Below are 24,862 nucleotides of genomic sequence, written 5' to 3'. Positions count from 1 at the left end.
CGTGCGGGTGCGGGTGCCGGTGTGGGTGGTGTCTCAGGAAAGGTGCAAAGCTGGGACGTGGCTTCCAGCCGGTGCAGTGGGATCTGGCCGGGTGCGGGGAGCGGGGAGCGGGGAGCGTGCCCCTCGTGAAGTGCCGGGTGGGGGGGGAGGGGGGGATTGTGTGCGGGCTTGGGGTGCGTGGCGGGGCGGGGCGGGGCGGGGCCGGGCCAGGCCAGGCCAGGCTGCTTTGCTGGCCCGGGAGGGGCAGAGGGATCCGTGGCTGGGATGTGTTTGGCCCCAGCAGCCGCGCTCCCTGGGGAGAGAGGGACCCAGGGAGGGAGGGGGGGAGGGGCGGCGGGCGCCAAAGGAGAGGTCAAGGAGGCCAAAGGCCAAAGGCCAAAAGCGAAAAAGCCTACAGCACCCGGTATTCCCAGGCGGTCTCCCATCCAAGTACTAACCAGGCCCGACCCTGCTTAGCTTCCGAGATCAGACGAGATCGGGCGCGTTCAGGGTGGTATGGCCGTAGACGCGGGCGGCTGGCGCTGGGCGCCTCAAGAGCCTGCTCCACGCGTCCCCAGCCCAGCGGGTGCGGCGCTTCACCCGTGCACGCACCTGCCTGCCTGCCTGCCTGCCTGCCGCCGCCCTCCGCCGCGGGCCCCGGGCGGGTGGTGGAGGCCGCGCAAGAGGACCCTGGCAAGGCGCTGAGGCGCAAGCCCCGGCGTTCTCCGATCCCGGGACTCTTGCAGGCCGCTCCCGGCTTGGCCCCACGCCCGCCTCCGCTTCCATCCGGCACCGCACCGGACCGCACGTCACCGCACCAGGTCGGGCTACTCACTGGCAAGAGGGTGGAAGCGAGCGTGGGGCATCCGGCCGGCCGTGCCTTCCGGGGCCCGCCCCGCCGGGGTGTCGGCGCCTCCTCCCCAGCCCCAGGGCGAGCGCAGCCAGCCACCCGGCCTTCTCCTCCCGTCTGCCCCACCTGGTGCATACCCACCCCGGAGGCGCCAGCGCCCCCAGTGAACATCAACAGCCCGAGCCCGCTGCCCTAGCGGGGCCTCGCGAAATGCCAGGGACCCTGCCTGGGGATGAGGGCTCGAGGGAGGGGAGAGGTCCAGGACCCAGGGAGCCCAGGCGTGTGGCGGAGTGGGAGTCTGGGGTCTCGCGGCCCCGCCCGCCCGCTCCTGGTTCTCGCATCCACCCACCCAGCCCCCACCCTCCAGTCCCCGGGCGCCAGCCTCCGGTCCCGCCCTCACCGCACACCCCCCCACCCCTCCGTGCGGGTGCGGGTGCCGGTGTGGGTGGTGTCTCAGGAAAGGTGCAAAGCTGGGACGTGGCTTCCAGCCGGTGCAGTGGGATCTGGCCGGGTGCGGGGAGCGGGGAGCGGGGAGCGTGCCCCTCGTGAAGTGCCGGGTGGGGGGGGAGGGGGGGGGGTGTGTGCGGGCTTGGGGTGCGTGGCGGGGCGGGGCGGGGCGGGGCCGGGCCAGGCCAGGCCAGGCTGCTTTGCTGGCCCGGGAGGGGCAGAGGGATCCGTGGCTGGGATGTGTTTGGCCCCAGCAGCCGCGCTCCCTGGGGAGAGAGGGACCCAGGGAGGGAGGGGGGGAGGGGCGGCGGGCGCCAAAGGAGAGGTCAAGGAGGCCAAAGGCCAAAGGCCAAAAGCGAAAAAGCCTACAGCACCCGGTATTCCCAGGCGGTCTCCCATCCAAGTACTAACCAGGCCCGACCCTGCTTAGCTTCCGAGATCAGACGAGATCGGGCGCGTTCAGGGTGGTATGGCCGTAGACGCGGGCGGCTGGCGCTGGGCGCCTCAAGAGCCTGCTCCACGCGTCCCCAGCCCAGCGGGTGCGGCGCTTCACCCGTGCACGCGCCTGCCTGCCTGCCTGCCTGCCTGCCGCCGCCCTCCGCCGCGGGCCCCGGGCGGGTGGCGGAGGCCGCGCAAGAGGACCCTGGCAAGGCGCTGAGGCGCAAGCCCCGGCGTTCTCCGATCCCGGGACTCTTGCAGGCCGCTCCCGGCTTGGCCCCACGCCCGCCTCCGCTTCCATCCGGCACCGCACCGGACCGCACGTCACCGCACCAGGTCGGGCTACTCACTGGCAAGAGGGTGGAAGCGAGCGTGGGGCATCCGGCCGGCCGTGCCTTCCGGGGCCCGCCCCGCCGGGATGTCGGCGCCTCCTCCCCAGCCCCAGGGCGAGCGCAGCCAGCCACCCGGCCTTCTCCTCCCGTCTGCCCCACCTGGTGCATACCCACCCCGGAGGCGCCAGCGCCCCCAGTGAACATCAACAGCCCGAGCCCGCTGCCCTAGCGGGGCCTCGCGAAATGCCAGGGACCCTGCCTGGGGATGAGGGCTCGAGGGAGGGGAGAGGTCCAGGACCCAGGGAGCCCAGGCGTGTGGCGGAGTGGGAGTCTGGGGTCTCCGGGCCCCGCCCGCCCGCTCCTGGTTCTCGCATCCACCCACCCAGCCCCCACCCTCCAGTCCCCGGGCGCCAGCCTCCGGTCCCGCCCTCAACGCACACCCCCCCACCCCTCCGTGCGGGTGCGGGTGCCGGTGTGGGTGGTGTCTCAGGAAAGGTGCAAAGCTGGGACGTGGCTTCCAGCCGGTGCAGTGGGATCTGGCCGGGTGCGGGGAGCGGGGAGCGGGGAGCGTGCCCCTCGTGAAGTGCCGGGTGGGGGGGGAGGGGGGGATTGTGTGCGGGCTTGGGGTGCGTGGCGGGGCGGGGCGGGGCGGGGCCGGGCCAGGCCAGGCCAGGCTGCTTTGCTGGCCCGGGAGGGGCAGAGGGATCCGTGGCTGGGATGTGTTTGGCCCCAGCAGCCGCGCTCCCTGGGGAGAGAGGGACCCAGGGAGGGAGGGGGGGAGGGGCGGCGGGCGCCAAAGGAGAGGTCAAGGAGGCCAAAGGCCAAAGGCCAAAAGCGAAAAAGCCTACAGCACCCGGTATTCCCAGGCGGTCTCCCATCCAAGTACTAACCAGGCCCGACCCTGCTTAGCTTCCGAGATCAGACGAGATCGGGCGCGTTCAGGGTGGTATGGCCGTAGACCCGGGCGGCTGGCGCTGGGCGCCTCAAGAGCCTGCTCCACGCGTCCCCAGCCCAGCGGGTGCGGCGCTTCACCCGTGCACGCGCCTGCCTGCCTGCCTGCCTGCCTGCCGCCGCCCTCCGCCGCGGGCCCCGGGCGGGTGGTGGAGGCCGCGCAAGAGGACCCTGGCAAGGCGCTGAGGCGCAAGCCCCGGCGTTCTCCGATCCCGGGACTCTTGCAGGCCGCTCCCGGCTTGGCCCCACGCCCGCCTCCGCTTCCATCCGGCACCGCACCGGACCGCACGTCACCGCACCAGGTCGGGCTACTCACTGGCAAGAGGGTGGAAGCGAGCGTGGGGCATCCGGCCGGCCGTGCCTTCCGGGGCCCGCCCCGCCGGGGTGTCGGCGCCTCCTCCCCAGCCCCAGGGCGAGCGCAGCCAGCCACCCGGCCTTCTCCTCCCGTCTGCCCCACCTGGTGCATACCCACCCCGGAGGCGCCAGCGCCCCCAGTGAACATCAACAGCCCGAGCCCGCTGCCCTAGCGGGGCCTCGCGAAATGCCAGGGACCCTGCCTGGGGATGAGGGCTCGAGGGAGGGGAGAGGTCCAGGACCCAGGGAGCCCAGGCGTGTGGCGGAGTGGGAGTCTGGGGTCTCGCGGCCCCGCCCGCCCGCTCCTGGTTCTCGCATCCACCCACCCAGCCCCCACCCTCCAGTCCCCGGGCGCCAGCCTCCGGTCCCGCCCTCACCGCACACCCCCCCACCCCTCCGTGCGGGTGCGGGTGCCGGTGTGGGTGGTGTCTCAGGAAAGGTGCAAAGCTGGGACGTGGCTTCCAGCCGGTGCAGTGGGATCTGGCCGGGTGCGGGGAGCGGGGAGCGGGGAGCGTGCCCCTCGTGAAGTGCCGGGTGGGGGGGGAGGGGGGGGGTTGTGTGCGGGCTTGGGGTGCGTGGCGGGGCGGGGCGGGGCGGGGCCGGGCCAGGCCAGGCCAGGCTGCTTTGCTGGCCCGGGAGGGGCAGAGGGATCCGTGGCTGGGATGTGTTTGGCCCCAGCAGCCGCGCTCCCTGGGGAGAGAGGGACCCAGGGAGGGAGGGGGGGAGGGGCGGCGGGCGCCAAAGGAGAGGTCAAGGAGGCCAAAGGCCAAAGGCCAAAAGCGAAAAAGCCTACAGCACCCGGTATTCCCAGGCGGTCTCCCATCCAAGTACTAACCAGGCCCGACCCTGCTTAGCTTCCGAGATCAGACGAGATCGGGCGCGTTCAGGGTGGTATGGCCGTAGACGCGGGCGGCTGGCGCTGGGCGCCTCAAGAGCCTGCTCCACGCGTCCCCAGCCCAGCGGGTGCGGCGCTTCACCCGTGCACGCGCCTGCCTGCCTGCCTGCCTGCCTGCCGCCGCCCTCCGCCGCGGGCCCCGGGCGGGTGGCGGAGGCCGCGCAAGAGGACCCTGGCAAGGCGCTGAGGCGCAAGCCCCGGCGTTCTCCGATCCCGGGACTCTTGCAGGCCGCTCCCGGCTTGGCCCCACGCCCGCCTCCGCTTCCATCCGGCACCGCACCGGACCGCACGTCACCGCACCAGGTCGGGCTACTCACTGGCAAGAGGGTGGAAGCGAGCGTGGGGCATCCGGCCGGCCGTGCCTTCCGGGGCCCGCCCCGCCGGGGTGTCGGCGCCTCCTCCCCAGCCCCAGGGCGAGCGCAGCCAGCCACCCGGCCTTCTCCTCCCGTCTGCCCCACCTGGTGCATACCCACCCCGGAGGCGCCAGCGCCCCCAGTGAACATCAACAGCCCGAGCCCGCTGCCCTAGCGGGGCCTCGCGAAATGCCAGGGACCCTGCCTGGGGATGAGGGCTCGAGGGAGGGGAGAGGTCCAGGACCCAGGGAGCCCAGGCGTGTGGCGGAGTGGGAGTCTGGGGTCTCGCGGCCCCGCCCGCCCGCTCCTGGTTCTCGCATCCACCCACCCAGCCCCCACCCTCCAGTCCCCGGGCGCCAGCCTCCGGTCCCGCCCTCACCGCACACCCCCCCACCCCTCCGTGCGGGTGCGGGTGCCGGTGTGGGTGGTGTCTCAGGAAAGGTGCAAAGCTGGGACGTGGCTTCCAGCCGGTGCAGTGGGATCTGGCCGGGTGCGGGGAGCGGGGAGCGGGGAGCGTGCCCCTCGTGAAGTGCCGGGTGGGGGGGGAGGGGGGGATTGTGTGCGGGCTTGGGGTGCGTGGCGGGGCGGGGCGGGGCGGGGCCGGGCCAGGCCAGGCCAGGCTGCTTTGCTGGCCCGGGAGGGGCAGAGGGATCCGTGGCTGGGATGTGTTTGGCCCCAGCAGCCGCGCTCCCTGGGGAGAGAGGGACCCAGGGAGGGAGGGGGGGAGGGGCGGCGGGCGCCAAAGGAGAGGTCAAGGAGGCCAAAGGCCAAAGGCCAAAAGCGAAAAAGCCTACAGCACCCGGTATTCCCAGGCGGTCTCCCATCCAAGTACTAACCAGGCCCGACCCTGCTTAGCTTCCGAGATCAGACGAGATCGGGCGCGTTCAGGGTGGTATGGCCGTAGACGCGGGCGGCTGGCGCTGGGCGCCTCAAGAGCCTGCTCCACGCGTCCCCAGCCCAGCGGGTGCGGCGCTTCACCCGTGCACGCGCCTGCCTGCCTGCCTGCCTGCCTGCCGCCGCCCTCCGCCGCGGGCCCCGGGCGGGTGGCGGAGGCCGCGCAAGAGGACCCTGGCAAGGCGCTGAGGCGCAAGCCCCGGCGTTCTCCGATCCCGGGACTCTTGCAGGCCGCTCCCGGCTTGGCCCCACGCCCGCCTCCGCTTCCATCCGGCACCGCACCGGACCGCACGTCACCGCACCAGGTCGGGCTACTCACTGGCAAGAGGGTGGAAGCGAGCGTGGGGCATCCGGCCGGCCGTGCCTTCCGGGGCCCGCCCCGCCGGGGTGTCGGCGCCTCCTCCCCAGCCCCAGGGCGAGCGCAGCCAGCCACCCGGCCTTCTCCTCCCGTCTGCCCCACCTGGTGCATACCCACCCCGGAGGCGCCAGCGCCCCCAGTGAACATCAACAGCCCGAGCCCGCTGCCCTAGCGGGGCCTCGCGAAATGCCAGGGACCCTGCCTGGGGATGAGGGCTCGAGGGAGGGGAGAGGTCCAGGACCCAGGGAGCCCAGGCGTGTGGCGGAGTGGGAGTCTGGGGTCTCGCGGCCCCCGCCCGCCCGCTCCTGGTTCTGGCATCCACCCACCCAGCCCCCACCCTCCAGTCCCCGGGCGCCAGCCTCCGGTCCCGCCCTCACCGCACACCCCCCCACCCCTCCGTGCGGGTGCGGGTGCCGGTGTGGGTGGTGTCTCAGGAAAGGTGCAAAGCTGGGACGTGGCTTCCAGCCGGTGCAGTGGGATCTGGCCGGGTGCGGGGAGCGGGGAGCGTGCCCCTCGTGAAGTGCCGGGTGGGGGGGGAGGGGGGGGGTTGTGTGCGGGCTTGGGGTGCGTGGCGGGGCGGGGCGGGGCGGGGCCGGGCCAGGCCAGGCCAGGCTGCTTTGCTGGCCCGGGAGGGGCAGAGGGATCCGTGGCTGGGATGTGTTTGGCCCCAGCAGCCGCGCTCCCTGGGGAGAGAGGGACCCAGGGAGGGAGGGGGGGAGGGGCGGCGGGCGCCAAAGGAGAGGTCAAGGAGGCCAAAGGCCAAAGGCCAAAAGCGAAAAAGCCTACAGCACCCGGTATTCCCAGGCGGTCTCCCATCCAAGTACTAACCAGGCCCGACCCTGCTTAGCTTCCGAGATCAGACGAGATCGGGCGCGTTCAGGGTGGTATGGCCGTAGACGCGGGCGGCTGGCGCTGGGCGCCTCAAGAGCCTGCTCCACGCGTCCCCAGCCCAGCGGGTGCGGCGCTTCACCCGTGCACGCGCCTGCCTGCCTGCCTGCCTGCCGCCGCCCTCCGCCGCGGGCCCCGGGCGGGTGGCGGAGGCCGCGCAAGAGGACCCTGGCAAGGCGCTGAGGCGCAAGCCCCGGCGTTCTCCGATCCCGGGACTCTTGCAGGCCGCTCCCGGCTTGGCCCCACGCCCGCCTCCGCTTCCATCCGGCACCGCACCGGACCGCACGTCACCGCACCAGGTCGGGCTACTCACTGGCAAGAGGGTGGAAGCGAGCGTGGGGCATCCGGCCGGCCGTGCCTTCCGGGGCCCGCCCCGCCGGGGTGTCGGCGCCTCCTCCCCAGCCCCAGGGCGAGCGCAGCCAGCCACCCGGCCTTCTCCTCCCGTCTGCCCCACCTGGTGCATACCCACCCCGGAGGCGCCAGCGCCCCCAGTGAACATCAACAGCCCGAGCCCGCTGCCCTAGCGGGGCCTCGCGAAATGCCAGGGACCCTGCCTGGGGATGAGGGCTCGAGGGAGGGGAGAGGTCCAGGACCCAGGGAGCCCAGGCGTGTGGCGGAGTGGGAGTCTGGGGTCTCGCGGCCCCGCCCGCCCGCTCCTGGTTCTCGCATCCACCCACCCAGCCCCCACCCTCCAGTCCCCGGGCGCCAGCCTCCGGTCCCGCCCTCACCGCACACCCCCCCACCCCTCCGTGCGGGTGCGGGTGCCGGTGTGGGTGGTGTCTCAGGAAAGGTGCAAAGCTGGGACGTGGCTTCCAGCCGGTGCAGTGGGATCTGGCCGGGTGCGGGGAGCGGGGAGCGGGGAGCGTGCCCCTCGTGAAGTGCCGGGTGGGGGGGGAGGGGGGGATTGTGTGCGGGCTTGGGGTGCGTGGCGGGGCGGGGCGGGGCGGGGCCGGGCCAGGCCAGGCCAGGCTGCTTTGCTGGCCCGGGAGGGGCAGAGGGATCCGTGGCTGGGATGTGTTTGGCCCCAGCAGCCGCGCTCCCTGGGGAGAGAGGGACCCAGGGAGGGAGGGGGGGAGGGGCGGCGGGCGCCAAAGGAGAGGTCAAGGAGGCCAAAGGCCAAAGGCCAAAAGCGAAAAAGCCTACAGCACCCGGTATTCCCAGGCGGTCTCCCATCCAAGTACTAACCAGGCCCGACCCTGCTTAGCTTCCGAGATCAGACGAGATCGGGCGCGTTCAGGGTGGTATGGCCGTAGACGCGGGCGGCTGGCGCTGGGCGCCTCAAGAGCCTGCTCCACGCGTCCCCAGCCCAGCGGGTGCGGCGCTTCACCCGTGCACGCGCCTGCCTGCCTGCCTGCCTGCCTGCCGCCGCCCTCCGCCGCGGGCCCCGGGCGGGTGGCGGAGGCCGCGCAAGAGGACCCTGGCAAGGCGCTGAGGCGCAAGCCCCGGCGTTCTCCGATCCCGGGACTCTTGCAGGCCGCTCCCGGCTTGGCCCCACGCCCGCCTCCGCTTCCATCCGGCACCGCACCGGACCGCACGTCACCGCACCAGGTCGGGCTACTCACTGGCAAGAGGGTGGAAGCGAGCGAGGGGCATCCGGCCGGCCGTGCCTTCCGGGGCCCGCCCCGCCGGGGTGTGTCGGCGCCTCCTCCCCAGCCCCAGGGCGAGCGCAGCCAGCCACCCGGCCTTCTCCTCCCGTCTGCCCCACCTGGTGCATACCCACCCCGGAGGCGCCAGCGCCCCCAGTGAACATCAACAGCCCGAGCCCGCTGCCCTAGCGGGGCCTCGCGAAATGCCAGGGACCCTGCCTGGGGATGAGGGCTCGAGGGAGGGGAGAGGTCCAGGACCCAGGGAGCCCAGGCGTGTGGCGGAGTGGGAGTCTGGGGTCTCGCGGCCCCGCCCGCCCGCTCCTGGTTCTCGCATCCACCCACCCAGCCCCCACCCTCCAGTCCCCGGGCGCCAGCCTCCGGTCCCGCCCTCACCGCACACCCCCCCACCCCTCCGTGCGGGTGCGGGTGCCGGTGTGGGTGGTGTCTCAGGAAAGGTGCAAAGCTGGGACGTGGCTTCCAGCCGGTGCAGTGGGATCTGGCCGGGTGCGGGGAGCGGGGAGCGGGGAGCGTGCCCCTCGTGAAGTGCCGGGTGGGGGGGGAGGGGGGGGGTTGTGTGCGGGCTTGGGGTGCGTGGCGGGGCGGGGCGGGGCGGGGCCGGGCCAGGCCAGGCCAGGCTGCTTTGCTGGCCCGGGAGGGGCAGAGGGATCCGTGGCTGGGATGTGTTTGGCCCCAGCAGCCGCGCTCCCTGGGGAGAGAGGGACCCAGGGAGGGAGGGGGGGAGGGGCGGCGGGCGCCAAAGGAGAGGTCAAGGAGGCCAAAGGCCAAAGGCCAAAAGCGAAAAAGCCTACAGCACCCGGTATTCCCAGGCGGTCTCCCATCCAAGTACTAACCAGGCCCGACCCTGCTTAGCTTCCGAGATCAGACGAGATCGGGCGCGTTCAGGGTGGTATGGCCGTAGACGCGGGCGGCTGGCGCTGGGCGCCTCAAGAGCCTGCTCCACGCGTCCCCAGCCCAGCGGGTGCGGCGCTTCACCCGTGCACGCGCCTGCCTGCCTGCCTGCCTGCCTGCCGCCGCCCTCCGCCGCGGGCCCCGGGCGGGTGGCGGAGGCCGCGCAAGAGGACCCTGGCAAGGCGCTGAGGCGCAAGCCCCGGCGTTCTCCGATCCCGGGACTCTTGCAGGCCGCTCCCGGCTTGGCCCCACGCCCGCCTCCGCTTCCATCCGGCACCGCACCGGACCGCACGTCACCGCACCAGGTCGGGCTACTCACTGGCAAGAGGGTGGAAGCGAGCGTGGGGCATCCGGCCGGCCGTGCCTTCCGGGGCCCGCCCCGCCGGGGTGTCGGCGCCTCCTCCCCAGCCCCAGGGCGAGCGCAGCCAGCCACCCGGCCTTCTCCTCCCGTCTGCCCCACCTGGTGCATACCCACCCCGGAGGCGCCAGCGCCCCCAGTGAACATCAACAGCCCGAGCCCGCTGCCCTAGCGGGGCCTCGCGAAATGCCAGGGACCCTGCCTGGGGATGAGGGCTCGAGGGAGGGGAGAGGTCCAGGACCCAGGGAGCCCAGGCGTGTGGCGGAGTGGGAGTCTGGGGTCTCGCGGCCCCGCCCGCCCGCTCCTGGTTCTGGCATCCACCCACCCAGCCCCCACCCTCCAGTCCCCGGGCGCCAGCCTCCGGTCCCGCCCTCACCGCACACCCCCCCACCCCTCCGTGCGGGTGCGGGTGCCGGTGTGGGTGGTGTCTCAGGAAAGGTGCAAAGCTGGGACGTGGCTTCCAGCCGGTGCAGTGGGATCTGGCCGGGTGCGGGGAGCGGGGAGCGTGCCCCTCGTGAAGTGCCGGGTGGGGGGGGAGGGGGGGGGTTGTGTGCGGGCTTGGGGTGCGTGGCGGGGCGGGGCGGGGCGGGGCCGGGCCAGGCCAGGCCAGGCTGCTTTGCTGGCCCGGGAGGGGCAGAGGGATCCGTGGCTGGGATGTGTTTGGCCCCAGCAGCCGCGCTCCCTGGGGAGAGAGGGACCCAGGGAGGGAGGGGGGGAGGGGCGGCGGGCGCCAAAGGAGAGGTCAAGGAGGCCAAAGGCCAAAGGCCAAAAGCGAAAAAGCCTACAGCACCCGGTATTCCCAGGCGGTCTCCCATCCAAGTACTAACCAGGCCCGACCCTGCTTAGCTTCCGAGATCAGACGAGATCGGGCGCGTTCAGGGTGGTATGGCCGTAGACGCGGGCGGCTGGCGCTGGGCGCCTCAAGAGCCTGCTCCACGCGTCCCCAGCCCAGCGGGTGCGGCGCTTCACCCGTGCACGCGCCTGCCTGCCTGCCTGCCTGCCTGCCGCCGCCCTCCGCCGCGGGCCCCGGGCGGGTGGCGGAGGCCGCGCAAGAGGACCCTGGCAAGGCGCTGAGGCGCAAGCCCCGGCGTTCTCCGATCCCGGGACTCTTGCAGGCCGCTCCCGGCTTGGCCCCACGCCCGCCTCCGCTTCCATCCGGCACCGCACCGGACCGCACGTCACCGCACCAGGTCGGGCTACTCACTGGCAAGAGGGTGGAAGCGAGCGAGGGGCATCCGGCCGGCCGTGCCTTCCGGGGCCCGCCCCGCCGGGGTGTCGGCGCCTCCTCCCCAGCCCCAGGGCGAGCGCAGCCAGCCACCCGGCCTTCTCCTCCCGTCTGCCCCACCTGGTGCATACCCACCCCGGAGGCGCCAGCGCCCCCAGTGAACATCAACAGCCCGAGCCCGCTGCCCTAGCGGGGCCTCGCGAAATGCCAGGGACCCTGCCTGGGGATGAGGGCTCGAGGGAGGGGAGAGGTCCAGGACCCAGGGAGCCCAGGCGTGTGGCGGAGTGGGAGTCTGGGGTCTCGCGGCCCCGCCCGCCCGCTCCTGGTTCTCGCATCCACCCACCCAGCCCCCACCCTCCAGTCCCCGGGCGCCAGCCTCCGGTCCCGCCCTCACCGCACACCCCCCCACCCCTCCGTGCGGGTGCGGGTGCCGGTGTGGGTGGTGTCTCAGGAAAGGTGCAAAGCTGGGACGTGGCTTCCAGCCGGTGCAGTGGGATCTGGCCGGGTGCGGGGAGCGGGGAGCGGGGAGCGTGCCCCTCGTGAAGTGCCGGGTGGGGGGGGAGGGGGGGGGTTGTGTGCGGGCTTGGGGTGCGTGGCGGGGCGGGGCGGGGCGGGGCCGGGCCAGGCCAGGCCAGGCTGCTTTGCTGGCCCGGGAGGGGCAGAGGGATCCGTGGCTGGGATGTGTTTGGCCCCAGCAGCCGCGCTCCCTGGGGAGAGAGGGACCCAGGGAGGGAGGGGGGGAGGGGCGGCGGGCGCCAAAGGAGAGGTCAAGGAGGCCAAAGGCCAAAGGCCAAAAGCGAAAAAGCCTACAGCACCCGGTATTCCCAGGCGGTCTCCCATCCAAGTACTAACCAGGCCCGACCCTGCTTAGCTTCCGAGATCAGACGAGATCGGGCGCGTTCAGGGTGGTATGGCCGTAGACGCGGGCGGCTGGCGCTGGGCGCCTCAAGAGCCTGCTCCACGCGTCCCCAGCCCAGCGGGTGCGGCGCTTCACCCGTGCACGCGCCTGCCTGCCTGCCTGCCTGCCTGCCGCCGCCCTCCGCCGCGGGCCCCGGGCGGGTGGCGGAGGCCGCGCAAGAGGACCCTGGCAAGGCGCTGAGGCGCAAGCCCCGGCGTTCTCCGATCCCGGGACTCTTGCAGGCCGCTCCCGGCTTGGCCCCACGCCCGCCTCCGCTTCCATCCGGCACCGCACCGGACCGCACGTCACCGCACCAGGTCGGGCTACTCACTGGCAAGAGGGTGGAAGCGAGCGTGGGGCATCCGGCCGGCCGTGCCTTCCGGGGCCCGCCCCGCCGGGGTGTCGGCGCCTCCTCCCCAGCCCCAGGGCGAGCGCAGCCAGCCACCCGGCCTTCTCCTCCCGTCTGCCCCACCTGGTGCATACCCACCCCGGAGGCGCCAGCGCCCCCAGTGAACATCAACAGCCCGAGCCCGCTGCCCTAGCGGGGCCTCGCGAAATGCCAGGGACCCTGCCTGGGGATGAGGGCTCGAGGGAGGGGAGAGGTCCAGGACCCAGGGAGCCCAGGCGTGTGGCGGAGTGGGAGTCTGGGGTCTCGCGGCCCCGCCCGCCCGCTCCTGGTTCTCGCATCCACCCACCCAGCCCCCACCCTCCAGTCCCCGGGCGCCAGCCTCCGGTCCCGCCCTCACCGCACACCCCCCCACCCCTCCGTGCGGGTGCGGGTGCCGGTGTGGGTGGTGTCTCAGGAAAGGTGCAAAGCTGGGACGTGGCTTCCAGCCGGTGCAGTGGGATCTGGCCGGGTGCGGGGAGCGGGGAGCGGGGAGCGTGCCCCTCGTGAAGTGCCGGGTGGGGGGGGAGGGGGGGATTGTGTGCGGGCTTGGGGTGCGTGGCGGGGCGGGGCGGGGCGGGGCCGGGCCAGGCCAGGCCAGGCTGCTTTGCTGGCCCGGGAGGGGCAGAGGGATCCGTGGCTGGGATGTGTTTGGCCCCAGCAGCCGCGCTCCCTGGGGAGAGAGGGACCCAGGGAGGGAGGGGGGGAGGGGCGGCGGGCGCCAAAGGAGAGGTCAAGGAGGCCAAAGGCCAAAGGCCAAAAGCGAAAAAGCCTACAGCACCCGGTATTCCCAGGCGGTCTCCCATCCAAGTACTAACCAGGCCCGACCCTGCTTAGCTTCCGAGATCAGACGAGATCGGGCGCGTTCAGGGTGGTATGGCCGTAGACGCGGGCGGCTGGCGCTGGGCGCCTCAAGAGCCTGCTCCACGCGTCCCCAGCCCAGCGGGTGCGGCGCTTCACCCGTGCACGCGCCTGCCTGCCTGCCTGCCTGCCTGCCGCCGCCCTCCGCCGCGGGCCCCGGGCGGGTGGCGGAGGCCGCGCAAGAGGACCCTGGCAAGGCGCTGAGGCGCAAGCCCCGGCGTTCTCCGATCCCGGGACTCTTGCAGGCCGCTCCCGGCTTGGCCCCACGCCCGCCTCCGCTTCCATCCGGCACCGCACCGGACCGCACGTCACCGCACCAGGTCGGGCTACTCACTGGCAAGAGGGTGGAAGCGAGCGTGGGGCATCCGGCCGGCCGTGCCTTCCGGGGCCCGCCCCGCCGGGGTGTCGGCGCCTCCTCCCCAGCCCCAGGGCGAGCGCAGCCAGCCACCCGGCCTTCTCCTCCCGTCTGCCCCACCTGGTGCATACCCACCCCGGAGGCGCCAGCGCCCCCAGTGAACATCAACAGCCCGAGCCCGCTGCCCTAGCGGGGCCTCGCGAAATGCCAGGGACCCTGCCTGGGGATGAGGGCTCGAGGGAGGGGAGAGGTCCAGGACCCAGGGAGCCCAGGCGTGTGGCGGAGTGGGAGTCTGGGGTCTCGCGGCCCCGCCCGCCCGCTCCTGGTTCTCGCATCCACCCACCCAGCCCCCACCCTCCAGTCCCCGGGCGCCAGCCTCCGGTCCCGCCCTCACCGCACACCCCCCCACCCCTCCGTGCGGGTGCGGGTGCCGGTGTGGGTGGTGTCTCAGGAAAGGTGCAAAGCTGGGACGTGGCTTCCAGCCGGTGCAGTGGGATCTGGCCGGGTGCGGGGAGCGGGGAGCGGGGAGCGTGCCCCTCGTGAAGTGCCGGGTGGGGGGGGAGGGGGGGGGTTGTGTGCGGGCTTGGGGTGCGTGGCGGGGCGGGGCGGGGCGGGGCCGGGCCAGGCCAGGCCAGGCTGCTTTGCTGGCCCGGGAGGGGCAGAGGGATCCGTGGCTGGGATGTGTTTGGCCCCAGCAGCCGCGCTCCCTGGGGAGAGAGGGACCCAGGGAGGGAGGGGGGGAGGGGCGGCGGGCGCCAAAGGAGAGGTCAAGGAGGCCAAAGGCCAAAGGCCAAAAGCGAAAAAGCCTACAGCACCCGGTATTCCCAGGCGGTCTCCCATCCAAGTACTAACCAGGCCCGACCCTGCTTAGCTTCCGAGATCAGACGAGATCGGGCGCGTTCAGGGTGGTATGGCCGTAGACGCGGGCGGCTGGCGCTGGGCGCCTCAAGAGCCTGCTCCACGCGTCCCCAGCCCAGCGGGTGCGGCGCTTCACCCGTGCACGCGCCTGCCTGCCTGCCTGCCTGCCTGCCGCCGCCCTCCGCCGCGGGCCCCGGGCGGGTGGCGGAGGCCGCGCAAGAGGACCCTGGCAAGGCGCTGAGGCGCAAGCCCCGGCGTTCTCCGATCCCGGGACTCTTGCAGGCCGCTCCCGGCTTGGCCCCACGCCCGCCTCCGCTTCCATCCGGCACCGCACCGGACCGCACGTCACCGCACCAGGTCGGGCTACTCACTGGCAAGAGGGTGGAAGCGAGCGTGGGGCATCCGGCCGGCCGTGCCTTCCGGGGCCCGCCCCGCCGGGGTGTCGGCGCCTCCTCCCCAGCCCCAGGGCGAGCGCAGCCAGCCACCCGGCCTTCTCCTCCCGTCTGCCCCACCTGGTGCATACCCACCCCGGAGGCGCCAGCGCCCCCAGTGAACATCAACAGCCCGAGCCCGCTGCCCTAGCGGGGCCTCGCGAAATGCCAGGGACCCTGCCTGGGGATGAGGGCTCGAGGGAGGGGAGAGGTCCAGGACCCAGGGAGCCCAGGCGTGTGGCGGAGTGGGAGTCTGGGGTCTCGCGGCCCCGCCCGCCCGCTCCTGGTTCTGGCATCCACCCACCCAGCCCCCACCCTCCAGTCCCCGGGCGCCAGCCTCCGGTCCCGCCCTCACCGCACACCCCCCCACCCCTCCGTGCGGGTGCGGGTGCCGGTGTGGGTGGTGTCTCAGGAAAGGTGCAAAGCTGGGACGTGGCTTCCAGCCGGTGCAGTGGGATCTGGCCGGGTGCGGGGAGCGGGGAGCGGGGAGCGTGCCCCTCGTGAAGTGCCGGGTGGGGGGGGAGGGGGGGGGTTGTGTGCGGGCTTGGGGTGCGTGGCGGGGCGGGGCGGGGCGGGGCCGGGCCAGGCCAGGCCAGGCTGCTTTGCTGGCCCGGGAGGGGCAGAGGGATCCGTGGCTGGGATGTGTTTGGCCCCAGCAGCCGCGCTCCCTGGGGAGAGAGGGACCCAGGGAGGGAGGGGGGGAGGGGCGGCGGGCGCCAAAGGAGAGGTCAAGGAGGCCAAAGGCCAAAGGCCAAAAGCGAAAAAGCCTACAGCACCCGGTATTCCCAGGCGGTCTCCCATCCAAGTACTAACCAGGCCCGACCCTGCTTAGCTTCCGAGATCAGACGAGATCGGGCGCGTTCAGGGTGGTATGGCCGTAGACGCGGGCGGCTGGCGCTGGGCGCCTCAAGAGCCTGCTCCACGCGTCCCCAGCCCAGCGGGTGCGGCGCTTCACCCGTGCACGCGCCTGCCTGCCTGCCTGCCTGCCTGCCGCCGCCCTCCGCCGCGGGCCCCGGGCGGGTGGCGGAGGCCGCGCAAGAGGACCCTGGCAAGGCGCTGAGGCGCAAGCCCCGGCGTTCTCCGATCCCGGGACTCTTGCAGGCCGCTCCCGGCTTGGCCCCACGCCCGCCTCCGCTTCCATCCGGCACCGCACCGGACCGCACGTCACCGCACCAGGTCGGGCTACTCACTGGCAAGAGGGTGGAAGCGAGCGTGGGGCATCCGGCCGGCCGTGCCTTCCGGGGCCCGCCCCGCCGGGGTGTCGGCGCCTCCTCCCCAGCCCCAGGGCGAGCGCAGCCAGCCACCCGGCCTTCTCCTCCCGTCTGCCCCACCTGGTGCATACCCACCCCGGAGGCGCCAGCGCCCCCAGTGAACATCAACAGCCCGAGCCCGCTGCCCTAGCGGGGCCTCGCGAAATGCCAGGGACCCTGCCTGGGGATGAGGGCTCGAGGGAGGGGAGAGGTCCAGGACCCAGGGAGCCCAGGCGTGTGGCGGAGTGGGAGTCTGGGGTCTCGCGGCCCCGCCCGCCCGCTCCTGGTTCTCGCATCCACCCACCCAGCCCCCACCCTCCAGTCCCCGGGCGCCAGCCTCCGGTCCCGCCCTCACCGCACACCCCCCCACCCCTCCGTGCGGGTGCGGGTGCCGGTGTGGGTGGTGTCTCAGGAAAGGTGCAAAGCTGGGACGTGGCTTCCAGCCGGTGCAGTGGGATCTGGCCGGGTGCGGGGAGCGGGGAGCGTGCCCCTCGTGAAGTGCCGGGTGGGGGGGGAGGGGGGGGGTTGTGTGCGGGCTTGGGGTGCGTGGCGGGGCGGGGCGGGGCGGGGCCGGGCCAGGCCAGGCCAGGCTGCTTTGCTGGCCCGGGAGGGGCAGAGGGATCCGTGGCTGGGATGTGTTTGGCCCCAGCAGCCGCGCTCCCTGGGGAGAGAGGGACCCAGGGAGGGAGGGGGGGAGGGGCGGCGGGCGCCAAAGGAGAGGTCAAGGAGGCCAAAGGCCAAAGGCCAAAAGCGAAAAAGCCTACAGCACCCGGTATTCCCAGGCGGTCTCCCATCCAAGTACTAACCAGGCCCGACCCTGCTTAGCTTCCGAGATCAGACGAGATCGGGCGCGTTCAGGGTGGTATGGCCGTAGACGCGGGCGGCTGGCGCTGGGCGCCTCAAGAGCCTGCTCCACGCGTCCCCAGCCCAGCGGGTGCGGCGCTTCACCCGTGCACGCGCCTGCCTGCCTGCCTGCCTGCCGCCGCCCTCCGCCGCGGGCCCCGGGCGGGTGGCGGAGGCCGCGCAAGAGGACCCTGGCAAGGCGCTGAGGCGCAAGCCCCGGCGTTCTCCGATCCCGGGACTCTTGCAGGCCGCTCCCGGCTTGGCCCCACGCCCGCCTCCGCTTCCATCCGGCACCGCACCGGACCGCACGTCACCGCACCAGGTCGGGCTACTCACTGGCAAGAGGGTGGAAGCGAGCGTGGGGCATCCGGCCGGCCGTGCCTTCCGGGGCCCGCCCCGCCGGGGTGTCGGCGCCTCCTCCCCAGCCCCAGGGCGAGCGCAGCCAGCCACCCGGCCTTCTCCTCCCGTCTGCCCCACCTGGTGCATACCCACCCCGGAGGCGCCAGCGCCCCCAGTGAACATCAACAGCCCGAGCCCGCTGCCCTAGCGGGGCCTCGCGAAATGCCAGGGACCCTGCCTGGGGATGAGGGCTCGAGGGAGGGGAGAGGTCCAGGACCCAGGGAGCCCAGGCGTGTGGCGGAGTGGGAGTCTGGGGTCTCGCGGCCCCGCCCGCCCGCTCCTGGTTCTCGCATCCACCCACCCAGCCCCCACCCTCCAGTCCCCGGGCGCCAGCCTCCGGTCCCGCCCTCACCGCACACCCCCCCACCCCTCCGTGCGGGTGCGGGTGCCGGTGTGGGTGGTGTCTCAGGAAAGGTGCAAAGCTGGGACGTGGCTTCCAGCCGGTGCAGTGGGATCTGGCCGGGTGCGGGGAGCGGGGAGCGGGGAGCGTGCCCCTCGTGAAGTGCCGGGTGGGGGGGGAGGGGGGGATTGTGTGCGGGCTTGGGGTGCGTGGCGGGGCGGGGCGGGGCGGGGCCGGGCCAGGCCAGGCCAGGCTGCTTTGCTGGCCCGGGAGGGGCAGAGGGATCCGTGGCTGGGATGTGTTTGGCCCCAGCAGCCGCGCTCCCTGGGGAGAGAGGGACCCAGGGAGGGAGGGGGGGAGGGGCGGCGGGCGCCAAAGGAGAGGTCAAGGAGGCCAAAGGCCAAAGGCCAAAAGCGAAAAAGCCTACAGCACCCGGTATTCCCAGGCGGTCTCCCATCCAAGTACTAACCAGGCCCGACCCTGCTTAGCTTCCGAGATCAGACGAGATCGGGCGCGTTCAGGGTGGTATGGCCGTAGACGCGGGCGGCTGGCGCTGGGCGCCTCAAGAGCCTGCTCCACGCGTCCCCAGCCCAGCGGGTGCGGCGCTTCACCCGTGCACGCGCCTGCCTGCCTGCCTGCCTGCCTGCCGCCGCCCTCCGCCGCGGGCCCCGGGCGGGTGGCGGAGGCCGCGCAAGAGGACCCTGGCAAGGCGCTGAGGCGCAAGCCCCGGCGTTCTCCGATCCCGGGACTCTTGCAGGCCGCTCCCGGCTTGGCCCCACGCCCGCCTCCGCTTCCATCCGGCACCGCACCGGACCGCACGTCACCGCACCAGGTCGGGCTACTCACTGGCAAGAGGGTGGAAGCGAGCGAGGGGCATCCGGCCGGCCGTGCCTTCCGGGGCCCGCCCCGCCGGGGTGTCGGCGCCTCCTCCCCAGCCCCAGGGCGAGCGCAGCCAGCCACCCGGCCTTCTCCTCCCGTCTGCCCCACCTGGTGCATACCCACCCCGGAGGCGCCAGCGCCCCCAGTGAACATCAACAGCCCGAGCCCGCTGCCCTAGCGGGGCCTCGCGAAATGCCAGGGACCCTGCCTGGGGATGAGGGCTCGAGGGAGGGGAGAGGTCCAGGACCCAGGGAGCCCAGGCGTGTGGCGGAGTGGGAGTCTGGGGTCTCGCGGCCCCGCCCGCCCGCTCCTGGTTCTCGCATCCACCCACCCAGCCCCCACCCTCCAGTCCCCGGGCGCCAGCCTCCGGTCCCGCCCTCACCGCACACCCCCCCACCCCTCCGTGCGGGTGCGGGTGCCGGTGTGGGTGGTGTCTCAGGAAAGGTGCAAAGCTGGGACGTGGCTTCCAGCCGGTGCAGTGGGATCTGGCCGGGTGCGGGGAGCGGGGAGCGGGGAGCGTGCCCCTCGTGAAGTGCCGGGTGGGGGGGGAGGGGGGGGGTTGTGTGCGGGCTTGGGGTGCGTGGCGGGGCGGGGCGGGGCGGGGCCGGGCCAGGCCAGGCCAGGCTGCTTTGCTGGCCCGGGAGGGGCAGAGGGATCCGTGGCTGGGATGTGTTTGGCCCCAGCAGCCGCGCTCCCTGGGGAGAGAGGGACCCAGGGAGGGAGGGGGGGGGAGGGGCGGCGGGCGCCAAAGGAGAGGTCAAGGAGGCCAAAGGCCAAAGGCCAAAAGCGAAAAAGCCTACAGCACCCGGTATTCCCAGGCGGTCTCCCATCCAAGTACTAACCAGGCCCGACCCTGCTTAGCTTCCGAGATCAGACGAGATCGGGCGCGTTCAGGGTGGTATGGCCGTAGACGCGGGCGGCTGGCGCTGGGCGCCTCAAGAGCCTGCTCCACGCGTCCCCAGCCCAGCGGGTGCGGCGCTTCACCCGTGCACGCGCCTGCCTGCCTGCCTGCCTGCCTGCCGCCGCCCTCCGCCGCGGGCCCCGGGCGGGTGGCGGAGGCCGCGCAAGAGGACCCTGGCAAGGCGCTGAGGCGCAAGCCCCGGCGTTCTCCGATCCCGGGACTCTTGCAGGCCGCTCCCGGCTTGGCCCCACGCCCGCCTCCGCTTCCATCCGGCACCGCACCGGACCGCACGTCACCGCACCAGGTCGGGCTACTCACTGGCAAGAGGGTGGAAGCGAGCGTGGGGCATCCGGCCGGCCGTGCCTTCCGGGGCCCGCCCCGCCGGGGTGTCGGCGCCTCCTCCCCAGCCCCAGGGCGAGCGCAGCCAGCCACCCGGCCTTCTCCTCCCGTCTGCCCCACCTGGTGCATACCCACCCCGGAGGCGCCAGCGCCCCCAGTGAACATCAACAGCCCGAGCCCGCTGCCCTAGCGGGGCCTCGCGAAATGCCAGGGACCCTGCCTGGGGATGAGGGCTCGAGGGAGGGGAGAGGTCCAGGACCCAGGGAGCCCAGGCGTGTGGCGGAGTGGGAGTCTGGGGTCTCGCGGCCCCGCCCGCCCGCTCCTGGTTCTGGCATCCACCCACCCAGCCCCCACCCTCCAGTCCCCGGGCGCCAGCCTCCGGTCCCGCCCTCACCGCACACCCCCCCACCCCTCCGTGCGGGTGCGGGTGCCGGTGTGGGTGGTGTCTCAGGAAAGGTGCAAAGCTGGGACGTGGCTTCCAGCCGGTGCAGTGGGATCTGGCCGGGTGCGGGGAGCGGGGAGCGTGCCCCTCGTGAAGTGCCGGGTGGGGGGGGAGGGGGGGGGTTGTGTGCGGGCTTGGGGTGCGTGGCGGGGCGGGGCGGGGCGGGGCCGGGCCAGGCCAGGCCAGGCTGCTTTGCTGGCCCGGGAGGGGCAGAGGGATCCGTGGCTGGGATGTGTTTGGCCCCAGCAGCCGCGCTCCCTGGGGAGAGAGGGACCCAGGGAGGGAGGGGGGGAGGGGCGGCGGGCGCCAAAGGAGAGGTCAAGGAGGCCAAAGGCCAAAGGCCAAAAGCGAAAAAGCCTACAGCACCCGGTATTCCCAGGCGGTCTCCCATCCAAGTACTAACCAGGCCCGACCCTGCTTAGCTTCCGAGATCAGACGAGATCGGGCGCGTTCAGGGTGGTATGGCCGTAGACGCGGGCGGCTGGCGCTGGGCGCCTCAAGAGCCTGCTCCACGCGTCCCCAGCCCAGCGGGTGCGGCGCTTCACCCGTGCACGCGCCTGCCTGCCTGCCTGCCTGCCTGCCGCCGCCCTCCGCCGCGGGCCCCGGGCGGGTGGCGGAGGCCGCGCAAGAGGACCCTGGCAAGGCGCTGAGGCGCAAGCCCCGGCGTTCTCCGATCCCGGGACTCTTGCAGGCCGCTCCCGGCTTGGCCCCACGCCCGCCTCCGCTTCCATCCGGCACCGCACCGGACCGCACGTCACCGCACCAGGTCGGGCTACTCACTGGCAAGAGGGTGGAAGCGAGCGAGGGGCATCCGGCCGGCCGTGCCTTCCGGGGCCCGCCCCGCCGGGGTGTCGGCGCCTCCTCCCCAGCCCCAGGGCGAGCGCAGCCAGCCACCCGGCCTTCTCCTCCCGTCTGCCCCACCTGGTGCATACCCACCCCGGAGGCGCCAGCGCCCCCAGTGAACATCAACAGCCCGAGCCCGCTGCCCTAGCGGGGCCTCGCGAAATGCCAGGGACCCTGCCTGGGGATGAGGGCTCGAGGGAGGGGAGAGGTCCAGGACCCAGGGAGCCCAGGCGTGTGGCGGAGTGGGAGTCTGGGGTCTCGCGGCCCCGCCCGCCCGCTCCTGGTTCTCGCATCCACCCACCCAGCCCCCACCCTCCAGTCCCCGGGCGCCAGCCTCCGGTCCCGCCCTCACCGCACACCCCCCCACCCCTCCGTGCGGGTGCGGGTGCCGGTGTGGGTGGTGTCTCAGGAAAGGTGCAAAGCTGGGACGTGGCTTCCAGCCGGTGCAGTGGGATCTGGCCGGGTGCGGGGAGCGGGGAGCGGGGAGCGTGCCCCTCGTGAAGTGCCGGGTGGGGGGGGAGGGGGGGGGTTGTGTGCGGGCTTGGGGTGCGTGGCGGGGCGGGGCGGGGCGGGGCCGGGCCAGGCCAGGCCAGGCTGCTTTGCTGGCCCGGGAGGGGCAGAGGGATCCGTGGCTGGGATGTGTTTGGCCCCAGCAGCCGCGCTCCCTGGGGAGAGAGGGACCCAGGGAGGGAGGGGGGGAGGGGCGGCGGGCGCCAAAGGAGAGGTCAAGGAGGCCAAAGGCCAAAGGCCAAAAGCGAAAAAGCCTACAGCACCCGGTATTCCCAGGCGGTCTCCCATCCAAGTACTAACCAGGCCCGACCCTGCTTAGCTTCCGAGATCAGACGAGATCGGGCGCGTTCAGGGTGGTATGGCCGTAGACGCGGGCGGCTGGCGCTGGGCGCCTCAAGAGCCTGCTCCACGCGTCCCCAGCCCAGCGGGTGCGGCGCTTCACCCGTGCACGCGCCTGCCTGCCTGCCTGCCTGCCTGCCGCCGCCCTCCGCCGCGGGCCCCGGGCGGGTGGCGGAGGCCGCGCAAGAGGACCCTGGCAAGGCGCTGAGGCGCAAGCCCCGGCGTTCTCCGATCCCGGGACTCTTGCAGGCCGCTCCCGGCTTGGCCCCACGCCCGCCTCCGCTTCCATCCGGCACCGCACCGGACCGCACGTCACCGCACCAGGTCGGGCTACTCACTGGCAAGAGGGTGGAAGCGAGCGTGGGGCATCCGGCCGGCCGTGCCTTCCGGGGCCCGCCCCGCCGGGGTGTCGGCGCCTCCTCCCCAGCCCCAGGGCGAGCGCAGCCAGCCACCCGGCCTTCTCCTCCCGTCTGCCCCACCTGGTGCATACCCACCCCGGAGGCGCCAGCGCCCCCAGTGAACATCAACAGCCCGAGCCCGCTGCCCTAGCGGGGCCTCGCGAAATGCCAGGGACCCTGCCTGGGGATGAGGGCTCGAGGGAGGGGAGAGGTCCAGGACCCAGGGAGCCCAGGCGTGTGGCGGAGTGGGAGTCTGGGGTCTCGCGGCCCCGCCCGCCCGCTCCTGGTTCTCGCATCCACCCACCCAGCCCCCACCCTCCAGTCCCCGGGCGCCAGCCTCCGGTCCCGCCCTCACCGCACACCCCCCCACCCCTCCGTGCGGGTGCGGGTGCCGGTGTGGGTGGTGTCTCAGGAAAGGTGCAAAGCTGGGACGTGGCTTCCAGCCGGTGCAGTGGGATCTGGCCGGGTGCGGGGAGCGGGGAGCGGGGAGCGTGCCCCTCGTGAAGTGCCGGGTGGGGGGGGAGGGGGGGATTGTGTGCGGGCTTGGGGTGCGTGGCGGGGCGGGGCGGGGCGGGGCCGGGCCAGGCCAGGCCAGGCTGCTTTGCTGGCCCGGGAGGGGCAGAGGGATCCGTGGCTGGGATGTGTTTGGCCCCAGCAGCCGCGCTCCCTGGGGAGAGAGGGACCCAGGGAGGGAGGGGGGGAGGGGCGGCGGGCGCCAAAGGAGAGGTCAAGGAGGCCAAAGGCCAAAGGCCAAAAGCGAAAAAGCCTACAGCACCCGGTATTCCCAGGCGGTCTCCCATCCAAGTACTAACCAGGCCCGACCCTGCTTAGCTTCCGAGATCAGACGAGATCGGGCGCGTTCAGGGTGGTATGGCCGTAGACGCGGGCGGCTGGCGCTGGGCGCCTCAAGAGCCTGCTCCACGCGTCCCCAGCCCAGCGGGTGCGGCGCTTCACCCGTGCACGCGCCTGCCTGCCTGCCTGCCTGCCTGCCGCCGCCCTCCGCCGCGGGCCCCGGGCGGGTGGCGGAGGCCGCGCAAGAGGACCCTGGCAAGGCGCTGAGGCGCAAGCCCCGGCGTTCTCCGATCCCGGGACTCTTGCAGGCCGCTCCCGGCTTGGCCCCACGCCCGCCTCCGCTTCCATCCGGCACCGCACCGGACCGCACGTCACCGCACCAGGTCGGGCTACTCACTGGCAAGAGGGTGGAAGCGAGCGTGGGGCATCCGGCCGGCCGTGCCTTCCGGGGCCCGCCCCGCCGGGGTGTCGGCGCCTCCTCCCCAGCCCCAGGGCGAGCGCAGCCAGCCACCCGGCCTTCTCCTCCCGTCTGCCCCACCTGGTGCATACCCACCCCGGAGGCGCCAGCGCCCCCAGTGAACATCAACAGCCCGAGCCCGCTGCCCTAGCGGGGCCTCGCGAAATGCCAGGGACCCTGCCTGGGGATGAGGGCTCGAGGGAGGGGAGAGGTCCAGGACCCAGGGAGCCCAGGCGTGTGGCGGAGTGGGAGTCTGGGGTCTCGCGGCCCCGCCCGCCCGCTCCTGGTTCTCGCATCCACCCACCCAGCCCCCACCCTCCAGTCCCCGGGCGCCAGCCTCCGGTCCCGCCCTCACCGCACACCCCCCCACCCCTCCGTGCGGGTGCGGGTGCCGGTGTGGGTGGTGTCTCAGGAAAGGTGCAAAGCTGGGACGTGGCTTCCAGCCGGTGCAGTGGGATCTGGCCGGGTGCGGGGAGCGGGGAGCGGGGAGCGTGCCCCTCGTGAAGTGCCGGGTGGGGGGGGAGGGGGGGGGTTGTGTGCGGGCTTGGGGTGCGTGGCGGGGCGGGGCGGGGCGGGGCCGGGCCAGGCCAGGCCAGGCTGCTTTGCTGGCCCGGGAGGGGCAGAGGGATCCGTGGCTGGGATGTGTTTGGCCCCAGCAGCCGCGCTCCCTGGGGAGAGAGGGACCCAGGGAGGGAGGGGGGGAGGGGCGGCGGGCGCCAAAGGAGAGGTCAAGGAGGCCAAAGGCCAAAGGCCAAAAGCGAAAAAGCCTACAGCACCCGGTATTCCCAGGCGGTCTCCCATCCAAGTACTAACCAGGCCCGACCCTGCTTAGCTTCCGAGATCAGACGAGATCGGGCGCGTTCAGGGTGGTATGGCCGTAGACGCGGGCGGCTGGCGCTGGGCGCCTCAAGAGCCTGCTCCACGCGTCCCCAGCCCAGCGGGTGCGGCGCTTCACCCGTGCACGCGCCTGCCTGCCTGCCTGCCTGCCTGCCGCCGCCCTCCGCCGCGGGCCCCGGGCGGGTGGCGGAGGCCGCGCAAGAGGACCCTGGCAAGGCGCTGAGGCGCAAGCCCCGGCGTTCTCCGATCCCGGGACTCTTGCAGGCCGCTCCCGGCTTGGCCCCACGCCCGCCTCCGCTTCCATCCGGCACCGCACCGGACCGCACGTCACCGCACCAGGTCGGGCTACTCACTGGCAAGAGGGTGGAAGCGAGCGTGGGGCATCCGGCCGGCCGTGCCTTCCGGGGCCCGCCCCGCCGGGGTGTCGGCGCCTCCTCCCCAGCCCCAGGGCGAGCGCAGCCAGCCACCCGGCCTTCTCCTCCCGTCTGCCCCACCTGGTGCATACCCACCCCGGAGGCGCCAGCGCCCCCAGTGAACATCAACAGCCCGAGCCCGCTGCCCTAGCGGGGCCTCGCGAAATGCCAGGGACCCTGCCTGGGGATGAGGGCTCGAGGGAGGGGAGAGGTCCAGGACCCAGGGAGCCCAGGCGTGTGGCGGAGTGGGAGTCTGGGGTCTCGCGGCCCCGCCC

The 24,862-nt window shown here is 73.6% G+C and overlaps 20 non-coding genes across 20 annotated transcripts; all 20 read right to left on the bottom strand.

Annotated features, from left to right (window-relative positions):
* Window positions 1-388: 388 nt before the first annotated feature.
* On the bottom strand, window positions 389-507 carry LOC131494012 (5S ribosomal RNA). The gene has a single exon (XR_009253083.1). It is a non-coding gene; the product is annotated as a 5S ribosomal RNA (ribosomal RNA).
* Window positions 508-1,638: 1,131 nt separating this feature from the next.
* LOC131494011 (5S ribosomal RNA) lies at window positions 1,639-1,757 on the bottom strand. Its single transcript, XR_009253082.1, has one exon. It is a non-coding gene; the product is annotated as a 5S ribosomal RNA (ribosomal RNA).
* A 1,130-nt stretch (window positions 1,758-2,887) lies between these two features.
* LOC131494010 (5S ribosomal RNA) lies at window positions 2,888-3,006 on the bottom strand. The gene has a single exon (XR_009253081.1). It is a non-coding gene; the product is annotated as a 5S ribosomal RNA (ribosomal RNA).
* Window positions 3,007-4,137: 1,131 nt separating this feature from the next.
* On the bottom strand, window positions 4,138-4,256 carry LOC131494009 (5S ribosomal RNA). The gene has a single exon (XR_009253080.1). It is a non-coding gene; the product is annotated as a 5S ribosomal RNA (ribosomal RNA).
* A 1,130-nt stretch (window positions 4,257-5,386) lies between these two features.
* Window positions 5,387-5,505, bottom strand: LOC131494008 (5S ribosomal RNA). Its single transcript, XR_009253079.1, has one exon. It is a non-coding gene; the product is annotated as a 5S ribosomal RNA (ribosomal RNA).
* Window positions 5,506-6,630: 1,125 nt separating this feature from the next.
* LOC131494007 (5S ribosomal RNA) lies at window positions 6,631-6,749 on the bottom strand. The gene has a single exon (XR_009253078.1). It is a non-coding gene; the product is annotated as a 5S ribosomal RNA (ribosomal RNA).
* Window positions 6,750-7,875: 1,126 nt separating this feature from the next.
* LOC131494005 (5S ribosomal RNA) lies at window positions 7,876-7,994 on the bottom strand. Its single transcript, XR_009253076.1, has one exon. It is a non-coding gene; the product is annotated as a 5S ribosomal RNA (ribosomal RNA).
* A 1,133-nt stretch (window positions 7,995-9,127) lies between these two features.
* Window positions 9,128-9,246, bottom strand: LOC131494004 (5S ribosomal RNA). The gene has a single exon (XR_009253075.1). It is a non-coding gene; the product is annotated as a 5S ribosomal RNA (ribosomal RNA).
* A 1,124-nt stretch (window positions 9,247-10,370) lies between these two features.
* LOC131494003 (5S ribosomal RNA) lies at window positions 10,371-10,489 on the bottom strand. The gene has a single exon (XR_009253074.1). It is a non-coding gene; the product is annotated as a 5S ribosomal RNA (ribosomal RNA).
* Window positions 10,490-11,620: 1,131 nt separating this feature from the next.
* On the bottom strand, window positions 11,621-11,739 carry LOC131494002 (5S ribosomal RNA). The gene has a single exon (XR_009253073.1). It is a non-coding gene; the product is annotated as a 5S ribosomal RNA (ribosomal RNA).
* A 1,130-nt stretch (window positions 11,740-12,869) lies between these two features.
* Window positions 12,870-12,988, bottom strand: LOC131494001 (5S ribosomal RNA). The gene has a single exon (XR_009253072.1). It is a non-coding gene; the product is annotated as a 5S ribosomal RNA (ribosomal RNA).
* Window positions 12,989-14,119: 1,131 nt separating this feature from the next.
* Window positions 14,120-14,238, bottom strand: LOC131493999 (5S ribosomal RNA). The gene has a single exon (XR_009253070.1). It is a non-coding gene; the product is annotated as a 5S ribosomal RNA (ribosomal RNA).
* A 1,131-nt stretch (window positions 14,239-15,369) lies between these two features.
* LOC131493998 (5S ribosomal RNA) lies at window positions 15,370-15,488 on the bottom strand. The gene has a single exon (XR_009253069.1). It is a non-coding gene; the product is annotated as a 5S ribosomal RNA (ribosomal RNA).
* Window positions 15,489-16,612: 1,124 nt separating this feature from the next.
* Window positions 16,613-16,731, bottom strand: LOC131493997 (5S ribosomal RNA). The gene has a single exon (XR_009253068.1). It is a non-coding gene; the product is annotated as a 5S ribosomal RNA (ribosomal RNA).
* A 1,126-nt stretch (window positions 16,732-17,857) lies between these two features.
* LOC131493996 (5S ribosomal RNA) lies at window positions 17,858-17,976 on the bottom strand. The gene has a single exon (XR_009253067.1). It is a non-coding gene; the product is annotated as a 5S ribosomal RNA (ribosomal RNA).
* Window positions 17,977-19,109: 1,133 nt separating this feature from the next.
* Window positions 19,110-19,228, bottom strand: LOC131493995 (5S ribosomal RNA). Its single transcript, XR_009253066.1, has one exon. It is a non-coding gene; the product is annotated as a 5S ribosomal RNA (ribosomal RNA).
* A 1,124-nt stretch (window positions 19,229-20,352) lies between these two features.
* On the bottom strand, window positions 20,353-20,471 carry LOC131493993 (5S ribosomal RNA). The gene has a single exon (XR_009253064.1). It is a non-coding gene; the product is annotated as a 5S ribosomal RNA (ribosomal RNA).
* Window positions 20,472-21,602: 1,131 nt separating this feature from the next.
* On the bottom strand, window positions 21,603-21,721 carry LOC131493992 (5S ribosomal RNA). Its single transcript, XR_009253063.1, has one exon. It is a non-coding gene; the product is annotated as a 5S ribosomal RNA (ribosomal RNA).
* A 1,130-nt stretch (window positions 21,722-22,851) lies between these two features.
* LOC131493991 (5S ribosomal RNA) lies at window positions 22,852-22,970 on the bottom strand. Its single transcript, XR_009253062.1, has one exon. It is a non-coding gene; the product is annotated as a 5S ribosomal RNA (ribosomal RNA).
* A 1,131-nt stretch (window positions 22,971-24,101) lies between these two features.
* LOC131493990 (5S ribosomal RNA) lies at window positions 24,102-24,220 on the bottom strand. The gene has a single exon (XR_009253061.1). It is a non-coding gene; the product is annotated as a 5S ribosomal RNA (ribosomal RNA).
* Between the last annotated feature and the right edge of the window lie 642 nt (window positions 24,221-24,862).

Source organism: Neofelis nebulosa, chromosome 13 (genome assembly GCF_028018385.1).
Source record: "Neofelis nebulosa isolate mNeoNeb1 chromosome 13, mNeoNeb1.pri, whole genome shotgun sequence".
Taxonomy (NCBI): domain Eukaryota; kingdom Metazoa; phylum Chordata; class Mammalia; order Carnivora; family Felidae; genus Neofelis; species Neofelis nebulosa.
The sequence above is the reverse complement of the archived record's forward strand: the minus strand, read 5'-3'. Positions and strand labels throughout refer to the sequence as shown.